The following is a 14,739-nucleotide window of genomic DNA, read 5'->3' on the forward strand; positions in this document are numbered from 1 at the left end:
TTTATTTTTGTTTCATTTTAGGGCAGTCACTTTTTAAAGTGCTGTTTAAAGTGAGTAATCCATAACACAGGAAAATGGTACTTGCAGTGTTTATTAATAGTTATATATTTTAGAAAGTTTACAAAGCACCTTGATTATCTTATTCAGGTTCTCAGAAAAACTCAGGCAAGTATTACCCCATTTTCAGCTGAAAAATCGTGCTCACAGAGGTAAATTAATTGCCTCCAATTATATAGGTAGTGTGTGCCAGAGCCAGATACTTCAATACAGGCCTTCAATCTTAAAATTGATTGTGAAAGCCACTTCATACTTAAGGTTTGTAAAAGAAATATTTGCTTTGGGAATTGACTTCTTTTATGTTCTTGCTTTATCCATTGCCAGCTTTCAGTGTAGCATCTAAAATACACTCATTATAGTTGACGTGAGTTCCTTGCAGAAGAAAAAAAAGACAAACCTTGGATCCCGAAACTTTACAAACTGGCTGTAGAAATGCTGCCACCTTTGTTTGACTGCCAAGACACTACCACAAAGGACTGTAGATCCAGGTCCATTTATTTCATGCAAGTGGGTGCAGCTGTCTTTTTGATATGATCAAATGTTCTGCAGCCAGCTTTTGGTAGCCAGAAGAAGCAAAGTAATTTTTAGTACAGATTAATATAAAAATATCTACTAGATCAGTTTCAGGAAACAATTACTAGCTTAGAAACAACAATAAGCGTGTCTGTAAGTTGGCTTAAGTGGCAGTGGATTTCCAGGCCTTTTTAAATGTCCTTTATTTCTCACCATGAATACTATATAAATAGAATACACTACCTGCCACTGTATTTGGTTCCATAAATTATTTGAATAGAGTGAACAGCATACTTCAAAACTAAGTAGAGGTAGTAAATCTGTCCCTTTTTAATGAGCTTACATTTACAGTAGTAGTTTAAACATCTGGAAGTTTAAACTCTTAATTCATTCCAAATGTTTAACAAGGATGTAGTGCAAAAGAGGACATTGTAATTGGGGGATCAAGAAAACTACTGTTGACTCAATCTGAGGCCTTTCTACTTTGCTTTATATACATTAATCACAAAACTTGAGAGGCTGACAGTTCAAAAAGAGGAGATAGACCCAAGTATCCATGTTGGCATATTTAGATGATTAACTTTTAAGAGTATAATTATAAGAAAGGTGAAGCTTAAGTGCTATTAATTAACATCTAGGATGCAGCAAGATCGGGTTTTTCTGTGATTTGGACTCTTACAGATATAAAGAGGTTTTAAAAAAACGAGTTGGAGTCAATTTTTGACTTCTAAATTGTGATTTTGATTAATGCATCTTGTAATCTGGGAATGTGGCTTGCAGCCCGCTCCTAGCGTAAAACTAAGCATCCATCAAGTGCACTCTTTCGAAGTCCTACTGGATGCTTGTTAGGTGGGTTTGTTTTGTTTTCTTACAGCATATCGGTGTGGAGCAGGAAGAGTAATTATTGTCCACAGAAGCTGCTGTTAATAAGAGTACTCAGTTGTATAAAGTATGTGCTGAGGCATGTTACCTGTCCTATCTCATTTGAACCTCTTCATCCCTATGAATAAGGTAGTCTTAACTACCATTTTCAGGTGAACAAATAAGAATCAGAAACTGTTGGCTTTCACACATCTAGATAAAGATGGAATCAGGATTCCAACATGATGTAAAGACTCACTAATTGAATGTGTTGTCTTCTGCATTTGCTTTTCATTCTAGTTTCAAAGATTGTATTGAAAAGCTGTGGTGCTCATTCTGTATATGATCAAACACAAAACAATGTCATGGATACAAAGGTGAATGAAATAGAGCCCATGTCATGGACACAAAGGTGAATAAGATGAAGTCCAGGCCCTCAGCAAACTGAGTCATATGAGGGAGCCAAATATATAAGATAAGGACTTCCAGAAGCAGTAAACTATAATTGATCATCCTAACCAGATTGTATTTCAGAGTGTAAAGGGGCACTATTAATAGTTACACCAGAACCATAGATAAACTGGGAGTATCCAGAGCATACCAGGACATATGGTCACCATATGAAAAGACCCCTAAGGGTGTGCAGGTAGTCCAGAAGGGAGGGCCCCAGCCAGCCAAAGGCAATGACCTAGGTAAGCCCAGAGTACAGAGCATGTGACACATGGTCTCACACACTTCCTGCTCACCTTTCACATCTCAGTGTAGGTGTCACTTCTGGGGGCCTCCCCAGAAATCTGGGCTGAGTAGCCCTTCCATGTGCTACCAGGTTTGCCTACTCTGCTGGATATAAGCTCTATACCAATTTGTTTAGTTCTGTTGTGGCTACCAGTTTGAAGTTCAGAGTAGTAGACAGCACTGAATAAAGGTCAAAGGGATAGGCCACAGATTTTGCAGAAACCTATCAAAACAATAGTTGGCCTCTTTCCCTATGTTACTTCATTAAATTAATGAAGGTGATATATAAAACTAAGTCATATTCACAATTGTTGATACAGGTCAGGTTGGAATATGCTTGAAACCCCTGAGAAATTGACATTTGCTAGGAGTAGATGGACCTTTGAAAATGGTATATACTGTGGGACTTCATGACAACGTTTTTAAGTTAGTCTTTCATTTCCTTCACAGTGGAAATGTGGCTATTATCTTGGCATTAGAAGGATACCCATACAATGTGTGATTCATTTCCCCCAAGGAGCCAATAGATGATAATTATGGTACTTAATATGCTATTTCGGGTGTTGAAGGTACCTAATTAATGTGTAATATTTCTTCCTCACACCATTATCACATATGGCTGTAAATTTTGTGTGGTAGGAGAGTTTTAGAACTAGAAAGAGTACTGGGGATTATATAGACAATGCATTTTACGGAGGACTGGAGAAGACAGCTTGCTCCGGATCACACCAGTCGGTGATAGAGGCCAGGAGTGACCAGAATGGTCCAGTGCTGTGCCCTTTCATACCATGCAGATGTTACGGAAGACAGAAAACCTGAAAGATCATTTCTTGGCAGGTGAGTAGTGTCTGCCCTTTAAGTTATTATTAATGTAAGAAGCAATCCTTTAAGTATATAGCTTTGTAGGATAGAGATTTATTAAACAGGCCAGGGTCTGGGGTTAGTACTTGGCACATTTCTGGGTTTTATTACCATAAAATTTTGGTTTTAAAAAGATTTGGTACTGCTTACACCTTATTTGGCAAATTCCTACTCTTGGTTTGATTATTTTTCCTTAGAATAGTACATGTGCTTAGATTATAGATAAACAAATCTTTTTTCCTAAGAAGATGTTGAAGGCTTTCTCAGTTGTGACTTGTGGCATTTGGGCTTCCTGTTACTAATACTAGCTACCATATATTAATCACTTATTAGGTACTTTGTATGAATTGTTCCATTTAGGCTCACGGTATGGTGAAGTAGGTGTTGTATTCCCATTTTATGGGTCAGAGAGCAAGTGACTTGTCCAAGGCCACTCACAGTTAGCGACTCAGATCCAGACCAAATGGCTTGGGTCGCTCCTTAAAGTGGAAAGACCCTCTTTTAAAAAAATAACTATGAGGGGCTGGGGATTTAGCTCAGCGGCAAAAGCGCCTGCCTGGCAAGCGCAAGGTCGTGAGTTCGGTTCCCGGTACCGGAGAAAAACCAGAAAAAAACCAAAAATAAAAAAAATTTAAAAAAATAAAAAAAATTAAAAAATAACTATGAAAAAGTTGGGGGGGAAAGTATTATACCAAATTGTTGGTGTCCAGGTGGTGGGAGTATAAGGAATTATAAATTTTCCTTCTTTGACATTTTTACTTTCCACATTTTCTATAGTGTATGTTTTTTCCATCTTGGAAAGGATTAAATGGCATTCTGAAAGAGAAAATTCACCATTACTTACATGACATTTTTCAAGCAGAATATTTGTTACTGCTTTTCTGGTTCTACTTAACACACATCATGCCAACTATTATGCTACATAGTTTAGCTACAAATATAAGACATTGACCCTGATGGCAAACTCTTAGGCTCCTAATTCTGTTATAAGGGCACACCTGCCTCTACCATCCTAGTCCAAAACACTATCATCTCTCACTTTATCTTTCCCTCTGAGTTTGTTTTCCACCCAGCAGACTCTTCCCCTGATGTTCCCTCACACTTATATCAGGGGCTAAGCTGATAGGCCTGTGTGAACCAGTCCATGCCAATCTCTGGTCTGTCTACTATTCTCTGTTCACTTTGCCCAACTATTAATGATACCCTTTTGTTTTTCTCACTTTCCAAGCTCATTCAAACAAATTATTCAAGATGTTCCTTGAAAGCTGTTGGCCTCATTAGCTCTTGACTTAACTTTTTGTACTATATAGGTGTTTACTTCTCTAACTTATCTCAATAAAGCTTTCTATGGTTACTCTCTAAACGTAGTCTACCTTTCCTACAAATGATTTATCTTCTCACACTAGTATGTAAGTTCTACAAGGGCTGGGACCTTGTCTTATTTGCTGTGGCTATGTCCTTGCTGTGAAGTAATGGCAGATACAGTTGTATTATACTTGTTAAATGAGTGAGCAAATGATGTGTTCTAGAACCAATGGGGAACTGAGAGTGGCTGGAGGGTTAGGGGAGAGGAAAGCAACCAGAGGTGGGAAGAGAAAGAGATTTAGGAATCACTCCAGGAAAACCTTGGGAGTCCAGCTCAGGAGCTGGCTATCACTCTGGTCAAGGAGTATCTAAGAAATGCTAAGCCTACATCTTCCAACTATGTGAACTGTTTTAGCAGGAGTGCCCTTCCTAGGCAAGACACATACAGCAGAGTCCAGCCTGTAGTTTCTGGGCATGTTTATAAAGTGGGAGACACAGTCAAACCATAAAGCAAAGCCCATGTTGGTCACTGCTAGTCATAATGAGTAATGTTTTCAGTTTGTATAGTCTTTCCCAAATGTTCCAAGTCTTGAGACATGATCTCTTTGGTTCTCTTGCAGGCCTCTACCACAATAATGACCTTGGCATGTGGCACACCATCCTCCCCTGCTATATAATACCCTCCTATTTATTACCCATCATACTCCTTCCTTTCCAAGTAAATCCTGCCTCGTTTTTAATTCTCTTCCCTTCTTAAACCACAACCCATATAATTTTCATTGCCCCCTTTAGAACCTGGTAGTGTCTGGGTTTTTACCTTTTTATGAAGGAGAGCAGACCTAAAACAGCATGGATAAGGAACTGTGCACCTCTAAATTATCCTGTTACACAGTGGCATTTTCCTTTGGATGCAGTTCTTTTTTCAGCTTTGCAGTCTCCCTGGAAGATAGATGACTAAATGCAAAGACAGCTGCTGGTTCTTTAAAATCATTAGCAAACTTGGTGCCCCTTTAAGGTTAAAGTCCCTGCCCATGGCACAAGCTTTATCTGTGGGCTTCAATATGGAGTTAAGGGGTTGACTTCTACTATGCTTCATATAGTTACCTTATAGTTAGAAAGGAGTATGACATTTATTGAATGCCTCCTGTATGCCAGGCTCTGTGTGAGTTGATTTATGTTTATTAGCTCATTGAAGATTTTGGTTTTGTAAGACAAGGTCTTGTTATGTAGTTTTGGCTGGCCTTGAATTGACCGTGTAGCCCAGGCTGGCCTCAAGTCATGGTGATCCTCCTTTCTCAGCTTCCCAAGTGCTGGTATCGCAGGTGTGTGCCACCTCTCCCAGCTCGTTAAATTCACAGTTTGATGAGATTGATACACTGTCTCCACAGAATTCTATTTCAAAGAGATCATTTCTCTGAGGTCACACAGTCCATGTCTGTGCAAAGCCAGAGGCTGCACTCTGCATTACCACGCAGCCAGACTCAACCCCACCACAGTGCTTGAAAGTGCTTCCACAGACCTTCACAGATGTTGTATCACCTCAGTACTCATAATAACCTGTGGGATGCCAGTGTCACCCCCAAGAGACTTGCACAGATGGAGCACTGCTGGGAGTCAGCTTCATGCCTCCCTTTCAGCTCTGTGGCTTTCTGATTGGAGCCCTATGTATGTCACTGGGATAGATGAATTTGAATCCAGCTTATAAGGAGCTAGAGCTTTGGTGGGGTCTGCTGGAGGGGTAAGACCACAACCCCTGAAAGATCCTCATTCTCTTTGTTTTTTGTTTTTTTTGTGGTTTTTCTCCGGTACCAGGAACCGAACTCACGACCTTGCGCTTGCCAGGCAGGCGCTTTTGCCGCTGAGCTAAATCCCCAGCCCAAGATCCTCATTCTCTTGAGGAGGCCTAGAAGAAGAGGCTATCCCTTTCCTGTTAGTGGAGGCAGACCTGGCTGGTTCTGGACAACCAAGTGAGAGGGCCAGGCTTGGACAGACCAGCAACAAGGAGCAGGAGATAGCAGGGGTCTGGTGTGAGGAGCCTCAGCCTGTGTGCTGCTAGGAGCTCTGGGTTCTTGGGTAAACCACTTCACTTCATCCTGGAATGCCATTTTCTCTAAGAAAAGGCTGGACCAATCTGACTATCAACCAGGTGGCTGGGTTAACCACCACAAGACAAGCATGAAATGTTAATGTGAAGAACCTGGAGACTCATTTCACCTCTCTGCCCTACCACTGACCTTGGGCAAGTTGTTGGGCAAGTTGTCACCTCTATGCAGACTTCAGCCACCTCAGCTCATAACACACCCCTCCAGGAGGTTCCATCTTCTAATTCCATCTAAAAGATTTTCTTTCTATCACAATTTCAGTTACATGATAGAGTATATGACGGATTAAATGTTCCCCATCACAGGCAATGTTAATATCCTGGCTGTACTGGGAAATGGTGATGGAAAGAAAACCTTTTAGATAGAATTAGAAGATGGAACTTCCTGGAGAGAGGTGTGTTATGAGCTGAGTTAGAAAGCTGGATGGGGTCAGCGGGTAAGGGTACAGGGTAGGGTGGACAACAGAGCGGAGGACCAACCCTTGCTTGGAGCAGGGAGAGTTGCTGCTCTGGCTCTTTCCTTCCTGCCTGCCTCTATCAGCATCTTCCATGCTCACAACTCAAGCCCTCAATTCTCAATTTGAGAGACTATTTGTTGAGACATACTTTTAATTAAACAATAGCTTTGGGGAAATTAAAAAATATTTCTACTATAAATACACATTGGTTTTATGTTGCATTTTAATTCCAAAACCATTAAATCATGGACTTAAAGTTTATCTTAGGATTGAGAAAAATAACAGTTTTGTCACTTCAGAATGACTGCTGCTGAAAACAGTCTTGTGCACTTGAGAATAGTGTTTGAATTCCTGCTTTGCCACTTTAATTATTCTGGGCAAGTCACTTGATTTCTCCAAGCATCAATTCATTCTTAAAATGGTCTGTAAATTGCTTCAGCTAGGGTGAGCAGTTAAGGTTGTTTGCATCTGAATGCTGATTCATTTTGGAAAAAGATCCACAGGAATATATTTTGTCTAAAATTAGGGGATCCCATATTTTTTAAAAGTACAGAGCAGTGGTTCCCAACTTGGGTGATTTTGCCCTTTGTGATATTTGACAATGTCTGGAGACATTTTTGGCTGTCATAGTTGTGAGAGAAGTGCTAGGAAACTGGGGATAGAGGCCAGGGATGTTCCTCAGCATCCTACAAGGCAGGACAGCCCATAGCACAGGCTAATCTGGACCAAATGTTCATTCAGGTTAAGGAGCTTGTTGAAGAGGTTAGGTTTGAACCCTGACTCAGCCACCTACTGTGTATCCTTGGGTCAGCTCTTCTGTTCCTTGGTGTCTTTATCTGTGAGTGGACAGATGACAGAATCTGCCTCTTTGAGAGGTTGTGAGGGTTCTCACATCAAGCAGATGGAATATTTTAAACAGGTTGGCTTCTGGGTGCCACTCAGTGTCAGCTCTTATTTCAAATACTAAATGAAGGCTAGATTCTTTCAAAATACCTGCTGACAGTACCATGGCCTCAGATAAGTTATTCAACAACTTGAGCCAAAGTTAAAAAAAAGTTGTGGGGATCACATGAAATCAAGAATATGATAGTACTGTGGAAAGAATGGGAAATCTTACAAATACACTCGTGTCAGTATTATTGCTTCAAATTCCATCCAGTAAGAGTGTGTTCAGGATGAAGCAATGAACTCTTCCAAGCCAGGACATAACTCAGCAGTAGGGACAACAGAGAGGCAGGCTCAGCCAGCACACTTCAGGCCTGCAGGGGATTGCTCCTTAAGTACATTGCTGTATATCCAGGAAGCTGCCTGGGTTGTACTTTCAGTTACAGACTGTGTCCCAGCTTCACAGGCCACTTTCTGCAAAGGAGAGCCTGGAGAGCTACCATACATGCCTCCTCTGCAGACTCTAAACTCAGAAAAACAGCTCATAGGTGCAGAGAAGGCATTCTGAAAGTCTTTGGGCAGAGACCTATTCCTGTTCCACCTCTGACTTCTCAGCCCATTTTCCCTGCTGTCAGATGAAAGAGCCACATTGCTGGGCTGCAACAAGGAGTAATCCAGGTGGAAGACTTCAGTGCCTACCAGAGCCCTTGCTGTAACCTCACAGGACTAAATGATGATTATTACCTTTCACATTTATGTAATGTTAGCAAGCATTTATCTAGCAGGGACTGTGCCATGCAATTTATATAAATAAACTGGTACAATCCTCAGAACAACCATGTGAAATACTGGGCATTTTATCCATGTTGCTGATGATGTCACTGGGGTTAAGAAATGTTAAATAACTTGCCCAACAATGCATAATTCTAGATCCACGTCACTCTTAGCAGATATACCCTAGTACTCCAATGCAGAATGTGCAAAGATCTTGACAAACCTAGGCATTTAATACTTGATAGTTGAGTTCAATGAGTGAATTCTCAGGGTAGTCCCAAAGCAGCCTGTTCCTCTCTGAGCTCTGTCCATCCCTGCCTCTCACCATCACCTTGCCTGGGTACCCACTGCCTGCTCACTCTTGCGAAGAGCTCAGCACCCTCAGCAGCAAGTAAAGCTGTTTTTCAAGGGCCTTTCATTGACTACTCCAGATAACAACCTCCAAAACTCTGTTCAGTATGTCTGTTCTGTACCCTCAAGCACTTTAAGGTTGCATTGTTCCTGCCACTTGATTTGATGGGGGGGGTGGTCCACATTTGTGATAGGCAGGTGTGGGTGACGGAAAACAATTGAAAACAACCTTAGGTAGTTCCACGGTCACAAAGTAAAGGCAGTTCTCAGGGGAGGGACTTAGGGAAGCTGCCTCTGATAGAGAGGATGTGGTGAGGCTGCCTTGAAGTGTGTTTGGCATAGACTGGCCACAACCACTGTCTCCCATCCATCCCAGTGTATCCTTCATTTGGTTTCCTAGCACCACACAATTGACATCTAAAAACATTTCCACCAGCTCAGAATCAACATGGGGTGGGAGTGGAGGAGTAAGTATTCTATGCCAGGTACTTTGATTTGATTTACTTTAGTATTTGTAAGTAGTCACTGAGATAGATATGTCTACTGTAGAGTTACAGGAAATGAAGTTCAAACAAGTTAGGCAATCTGCTAAAAGTTCCACAGAAAAAATAACTATAAGGTCTTTACTTTCCCGTGGAGGCTTACAGTCAAATGGCTCCTGAGAGGGTCAGTGTGTCCAGTAAGCTGCAGAGTCCAGGTGGAAAGTGAAGATAGCCCAGTTTCACAGAGCCCCCAGGGTCTGTAGTCAAGCCAACTCTGGCAACGCCTCCTCACAGTACCCATGAGGGTGGTCTAAAGAGAAAGCCAAGTCATGTGACAGGCACCCCAAAATCCCTTTCAGTCAGACACTGAGTGGAATTGTGGACACAGGCGTAACAAGCATCTGCCACCCCAGTCAGCCCAGTCACAGGCACCTCCACCCAGCTATCTTTCCAAGTGCTCCTTCCTTTTACCCCAGTCAGTCCTTGATTGCTCTCAGTAACTTTTTTCAGTGACTGTCTGGGACATGTCTTTGGCACCGGAGCCAACAAGCCTTCCTTTTGGTACAGAAAGCATGAGATCCAAGTCTTCACACGTGAAATGGACCTTTGAAAGGCAGGAATGGGGTATGACAAAGAATAATCCAAATGGAAGGAATATTGTGAGCAAAGGCAGAAAAGTAGATGGTCTTGGAGGAGTGTGAACAATAACTTGTCCTCCACTTTGGCAGAGTGCTCCCCAAGAAGACCTGACAGTGCTGCAGCTCCCAGGATCAGGAGGCCTGCCATTCAGGAAATGCTGTGTGCATGCATGATGGACGGAGGAAGGTGAAGGCATTGGTGCTTGCTCAACAGAATGCTAGTTCCCAGAAATGCTCTGTGGAATAAAGATCCCAGCCATAAGCATGGAAAAAAATGGTCTTCATGTGGATTCACAAGGCACAGTAATGAAGGCCACCACACCCCAAATCTCACAGCAGACACTTTAACTTTGCTTAGCCCAGAATATATCAAACTTATTCCACCACAAATCCCCTTGTTTCAGGGAACATCTTTGTTGGGCAAGGAGGGAAAAGGATTTTTTTTTTATGTTTATGGTATTAGTCTATTTTAAGCAGAACAATAGGGTATGCTTTGGCCAAACCAGCCCAAATCGTGTTTTTGTATAGTCCTCAAGCTAGGAATTTTTGGGGTTTTAAATTACTTTTTTAAAAAGATTTTTGGGCACATTAAAAGTCTATGAAATTTAAGTTTCAGTGTTCATAAGTAAGGCTTTATTGCACACACCCATGCCCATTAAATCTGCTTGTCCATGGCTGCTTTTGAGCTGCAGCAGCATTGTTGAGTAGCTATGCTGGAATCACAAGACCCTCACACCTAAATAGCTACTACCTAGGCCTTTGTGGAAGAAGTTTGCCAACCCCTGCTCTAAACAAGGCTGCAGCAAGTATCCATACTCCTTACTGAAAACAGATGCAAGTAGAGCTCTCATAAATATCAGCCTATTATATCTAAGCCAATAAGAGGCATACCTCAAAAAGTACAACTCACTGTTATTTTAGTTGATTGTTCTTTTATTGTAAGTGAGGTTAAGCAGCTTTTCACATAGATAAAAATGTTTCCAAAAAAAAAATGTTTCCTTCTGATAAGGTTTTTTTTTCCCATTTGAACAAGTACAAAGATATTTTTCTTATCTTTCTTTGCTTTATAAAAATATTAAGGAAATCAGTATTTTGTCTTTTGTGTGCAAATATTTCTCCGCTTGTTATTTGACTTTATTTTCAAGCAGAAAACGTTCACTTTGAAGTGAAGTGAAAGTGGGCTTAGGTGCGGCAAGCAAAAGTATGAGAGACCTAGGCTAGGTGGGCAGGACTTGTTTCTGGGGCCTGCACCAGGCCTGGGAACTCCGGTGCTCAGTGATGGTGCTGTGGGGACACCTCCTGCAGGTGGGTGGACGAATGAGGAAGGACCACTGCAGGCTTCCCAGGAGTTCTGAGCTGTGACTACCATAAGCCCATGCCTCAAAGGAACGGAAGATTCTAGGTTCAGGCTATTGGAAACCAAGCTGTACTGGATGGCAAGGAGGAACCTGGCATAGCCATACCTGGGTATGGGCCCAAGGACAGGATTCCAAGGGGTCTCCTTGAGTTCCTTTGGTGGACAGAAAGCTGCCCTTCAGGTGTCCTGTGCAAGGCAGAAGTGTCATCTTTTACAAAGATTAGTGACTCTCAGAGCTGAAGCCAGAAGAAACTTCAAGCAGGGTCTGAGGGATTGGGATGAGTGGAGAGGAGATGAAGCATTACTGTAGGAGCGGCAGAGCATGTGAGGCCAACACTGACCTCTCCTGCAGGGAAGGCCTCTCCCTAGCCCTCCCAGCCCTCCACTTCAGAGAACCTAAGGAGGGGCAGCCACATGTGCATAGACAGCAAACAGCAGCTTGGGAGAGGAGGAGATCCCTGGTGGGAGAGGACTAGACAGAGGCTGGAACCAGACCTTTCAACTTAGATTACAGGGTAAGGAAGTCAGAGATTGCTGGAGATTTGAGGAGCAAGGTAACCTGAGAGCTGCTCCTAGCCTGAAGCTCCACTTCCAAGGCTCCCCTGCCGGTGGTGATGGGGATGAGGGAGGAAGAGAAAGCCAGGAGCTCACAAATGTTCCACTGCGCCAGGCCAAGGCCTCCTCAAAAGCCTGCTTGCTGGGAAAGAGAGAGAGAGAAGGAGAGAAAAGGATTTGATTTAGAAAGTTGGTTATCCTGGGGCTTAGGGCCAGGCCTGCTGGCTGCTGACCTTAGAGACTTTCACATACAATCTGGCCATTTCACAGATTGGGTGGCAAACGCCTAAACAGTGGATTAGGCCCCAGGTTCCCTGAAGCAGCCACTTCATGGTATCTTTAATCAAAAAGGCTTTGTGCAATGGTGGAGATTGAGCATGTCCATGAGGAGAGAGAAGCTGGGAGGAGGCAGAACTGAGCAAAGCCATCGAGTGCTAAGAGAGCCATTTTGCAAAGGCCAACCTCCCCCTCCCTAACCCTGTCTTGCAGAGTACACCCGGCAACCTCCACTCTCCTCCCACACGTGCCATCCTCTGCCCAGAGCCAGGGCATCAGCTTGGGTTTGGTGACGCAGCCTTGAAGGAAGGGTTAAGTGGCTGAAGCCCTCCACTGTAGCAGCTCTGGATCTTGCACAAGCCCTGCCTCACCAAGTTGTCTTCTTGCCAAACTAGAGAGCGGCTGGCTCCTAAGGAGGCCTCTCTAAGCAGGTAACTTGATGCCCTGCAGCCCAGCACCAGCCCACATCTTGCCAGCAGTACCAGAATTCTGAAGAGTTTATGGCAGCACAGCAGGACCTGTGAGCAGTTTCCAGGGCCAGGAAAGGGTGGCTACCAGGATCTCCAGGTCTGTGGGTGGGCAGAATGTAAGGATCATGGACCCCTGCTCTTCACTAACCTGTTGTGTGACTTCGAGTAAATCGATTCCTCTCTCTGGTTTTCATATAAGAGAGTCTGACAGATGGTCCCCAAAAGCTTGCAGATGGACTCCTTGATCTACAACATCCCTTTCAGATAAAGGCCTGACTGCTCTGTACCATCAAGGGGCCTAGTGGCTGTGTGTCCCCTCCACTTGGCCTGGCCCTTCAAGTAGTAGAAAGAGCAGTTGCTGCCTTGATTCTCAGCATCTGTCAGAAGTCACAGAACATTCCAAATTTAATGGAACTATATTGGGTTTATTTCATTTCCTTCAAGACAATCAAGTGAGATGAGATTTTTCTCAACAACTGTAATAAAGCTGAAGAGAAAAGTGGATATAGGACTCCACTCTGTACCTAAATCTCTAAAGTTGACAACCACAGTATGAGTGATGTACAGTAAAGTTTTGATTGATTGTCCTCAGAATGTTTTTGTTTTGCTATTATACATTTATTGTAAACTTAGCACTGCCCCTTTTAAGGACTGACTGTCTCTTATTAAGCTTATGTCTTTCTCATTTTGGGGGCAATAAATATTTTTTAGATGAAACGGTGAAATGGTACCATACACGGTTGTTCTTCAGGTAAACATTTCACAAAGTCTACTGCCTACTCAAAAGTCATACTCATCAGTAGACAGCTTGATGCATTCCCATTAAATGAGCACACTGTCACCCCTACCCAAGTCAAGGAACCAAACACAGGAATCAAACTTGGTAGCTTTGTCAATGAACTATATCCCCAGTCCTTTATATTTTTTTATTTGGAGTTGCCCAGGTTGGCCTCAGACTTGCTATCTCCCTGCCTCAGTCTCCTGAGATTACAAGGATCTACCACCATGGCCAGCTATGATAATTCTTTTTTAAATGTTCTTTTCTCAGAAAATAAGGAGTTGGTAACTTTATGTTGGTCACCCCCTCTCCATTTTAATTTTTCCAGTCTGTAAATCCTAAAATCTGAGGACCGATCTAATAATGTTCCATGCAGTGTGAGCACTCAGCAGTTCTGCTGGAGTCCTTGGAGTGGTGACACAGCAGCTAGAAGGCAGCCAGCCTGCGCCTAAGATCCTGCGGCCCAGTCCCAGGGAGAGGTAGAAAGAATCTAGATGAAACATCCCACTAGATGCAGAACTCAGCACAGCTGGAAGCTGGAAGCCAGGACCAAGTAGCAGTGAAGAAGAGTGGCTCTGGAGGCACAGGGCTAGGAGGAATCAGTCCCCCCATTCAGGCCTCTCAGCAACCACTTATCATTAGCCAGCGCTCTTCCCCCATTCCCCTCCCCCTCAAAGGGCAGCATCCACCCCCCCCTCAAAAAACTTGCCATTTTGCTTTATAGAAGCAACACCTTTCCAAACTAAATTATTTGCGTATATTGCTACTTCTCAACTTTTCAGTACCTTCTCTACTGGTCTCTTCTTCCTTGTCCCATACCTACATATACATTTTGTCTTCCCAGCTCCTCTTAGTATAATCACAAATTTGGTTGAAAGAGCATTCACTATTTGTGCTGTTATGCAAACTATTAATGTCAGTGTCATTGACACTATTACATCAGTGTTTCTGACAGCTGAGCCATGGAGTATTCTAGAATTACTTTCCCTTCTCTGCATAACAACTATAGTTACGTAAATCTCTCAGTGTGTTCAGATGTACTGGCTGTTTCACCAGTTTCACTTTCCTGAAGGAATCTCTCATCCTATGCCAGTCAGGATTGGTTATTTTCTATGGCATGACCACTGACCCCAGGATTCCGCTGCTCCTCTCCTTGGATGCCATGTCTTCCATATCCTCAGGCAGCTTCCTGAGAAAGCGTGCAAAGAGATGAAAGTGTATTCATTCTTCACCCTTGCTAATCATTTGACAGGGTGCTGAATTCTGAAATGGAAATTATTTC

Source organism: Chinchilla lanigera, unplaced genomic scaffold (genome assembly GCF_000276665.1).
Source record: "Chinchilla lanigera isolate Chin_1 unplaced genomic scaffold, ChiLan1.0 scaffold00013, whole genome shotgun sequence".
Taxonomy (NCBI): Eukaryota; Metazoa; Chordata; class Mammalia; order Rodentia; family Chinchillidae; genus Chinchilla; species Chinchilla lanigera.